Here is a 2,458-nt window from a genome sequence, read left to right on the forward strand (position 1 = left end):
AAATATTTGGTTTATTTGATAATATTAATAAAAAACATTTCTGTAAATGCGCCAGAGTTAGCCAAGAGACAATTTTTCATCTGTAGTCCCAATTAACAATTTTGCATACATACTATACCGTATGTATAAAACAATTACTATTATTAGAGCAGAGTTCGATTTAAAGTAGCCTGTAACTATTTTATGAAATAGTATTTTTTTTTTTTAAACAAAGACAAATGACAAGAAAAGAACCGGAGAAGACAGTGGCCGCGAAAGTCCTGCTATTTGGCGGTGAGTTTGGAGTTCACATTTTTCTTTTTCAGCTACTAGTTAACTCCTTAATTGTCTTGTTTTGTCTGAAGAACATGAATGCTTAACTTTTTTATCTGTTCTCGTTTTATCAGATTCGTACAAAGAACTTGTCTCAAAGAAGAATTTATTCATTCTTGGCAAAGACATATGGGCAGAGGAGGAAAGCAGGAGTGCAGGCATGAAAAGAAAATGTGTGAGACCGAAATCTTGGAGCCTAAAAAAAAGCTGTGCGGGTGAGTGAATATTGATTTGTACGAGTCGTTTTTGTGACGTGATAATTCAATTTATATTTTTGCTTTAACTTTATATGTGTACCCTACATGCTGATATGCTAGCTCAAATACTCTGGTAGCTAGCTAAACCTTCGGCGCTCTCTTGTATCCAGTAGGAGCTGGCTCAAATCGTAGCAGCGGCAACTCGTAGAGGCACTTCCTGTTGCAAGCACTTGTCGCGGCAGTTTTCCACTGTTTGTGGCAGCACCTCTCCCAAACAGTGCTGTGGCAGTTTAGCCTTTATTTTTCGTTATTTGACAATATGTGACAATACATTAAGGTCCTTGAAGGTATGACTGTTGGTAGTTGTAATTGGTTTTGTAAAAAATGACGAATTGTAATAGTATGGCTACTCGTTTTTATTAAACTAACTCACTTAAAGGTATACTCCCTCTTGTGGCCAAATGGGTCAATAACGCTTGTCTTTAATATATACTTGATGTTACTCTACTGAATGGAGGCTCTGTGAAAAATGACACCACGTTCCTTTTGTCTTCCCCAGCATCGTCTGCTGTTCAAGTTCAAATGTGTCAGAAATAAAGTGATGGGATTTACTAGGTTACATGTGTCACACATCAGTCATGTGAATTAGTAGAGAGTGGGAACCTCCACACCACTGGTGGTACCGCTCCATAGAGGGATGTACAGACTACTAGCACCGTTTTAAATAATGAAGCACATTGTATAATTATGTGAATAACGTCTATTAATTCCTAATAGGTAGGTAGAGATCTTCCAACTGTATATTAATGTGTTCCATTGATTCTCTCATATACAGCACGCCTTGGCTGGCAGCACAGTCACGGTTTCGAAGAGGGCCTTCCTGCGACTTAATCGTTCCCGCATGACCCTTTTTTGCCAGGAGCTGGCTCCCCTGGTTTTCACGAAGGATGTCCTTGCACTCTCCGCCCTGACTGGGAAGTCTGGGAAAGAGGGAACACCGAAAAGACAACTGGACGTTGCCAAAGTGCAGGCCATAACAGGTAATTGTCTTGAGTCGTATGTAGACAATTTAAAGCTTCTGCGATTTATAAAGCAGCAGGATCACATGTTCGTGGTAAACACACCACCAGTGATGAAATATACGTTTGACCTGCACTGGTAGGAATATTGGCATATCATATTGATATAGTTCCTCAATATTAATCCTGATTTACTGTTCAAAAAATAATATTGGTTCAACAGGATTTCCTGTGTAGTCAAAATAGAAGAAAATGTTGTATGAATATGCTGTGTGACATCATTTCTCGTCTCTTCTCTTAACAGATGCTGTTATAGAAGAATTTCCACAGACGAGAGCCTCGGACGTGCGAGCAGCCATCAGAAGGAAATGCAACAATGAGCAGTTCAACAAAAGGAAATGAACATGTTTCAATTTCAATTTAGAGAGCGAGAGTCTGAAGCGGTGCAATTTTTGGATGGTTCTGTGTTTTATTCTGAAACATTCTGTTTTGTTTGTACCATGTAAACTTAAAATTGTTTTGCTCTCTGTTCAATATATTTTCTTTTATTTCTCAAAAATGCACTATATTGCAATTGTTTCAAAGTGTGTTTTAAATTGTTATAAATATATTATATATATATTTTAATAAAATATATTTGAAATTCAATAAATTCTTTTTGATTACTATCTGGGAAGTTCATTCAGCATTTAGGATACTGGTAATACATTTGTAATATTGTAATGTATAATAGTATGTAGTGTACAAAGTAATATAGCATAGTAATAAGAAAGTGTGCTTTCTTAGTAATTGGAATAAGCCAAAAGTATAACTTTTGGTATACTATTACCACAATATCAATATATTAATATTGTATTTGCAAAACACTCATAATATATTTCAAATATACTTAAAACACACAAAAAGTATAATTTAAGTTAGCTATCAGCA

The 2,458-nt window shown here is 36.0% G+C and overlaps 1 long non-coding RNA gene across 1 annotated transcript; it reads left to right on the forward strand.

The window, feature by feature from the left end:
* The first annotated feature begins 224 nt into the window (after window positions 1–224).
* Window positions 225–2,057, forward strand: LOC142970083 (uncharacterized). The gene is made up of 4 exons (XR_012959167.1): window positions 225–273; window positions 387–527; window positions 1,345–1,549; window positions 1,833–2,057. It is a non-coding gene; the product is annotated as an uncharacterized LOC142970083 (long non-coding RNA).
* Window positions 2,058–2,458: the final 401 nt, after the last annotated feature.

The sequence above is a fragment of the Anarhichas minor genome, unplaced genomic scaffold (genome assembly GCF_050575085.1).
Source record: "Anarhichas minor isolate MPS153535 unplaced genomic scaffold, ASM5057508v1 ptg000042l, whole genome shotgun sequence".
In the NCBI taxonomy this organism is placed as follows: Eukaryota; Metazoa; Chordata; class Actinopteri; order Perciformes; family Anarhichadidae; genus Anarhichas; species Anarhichas minor.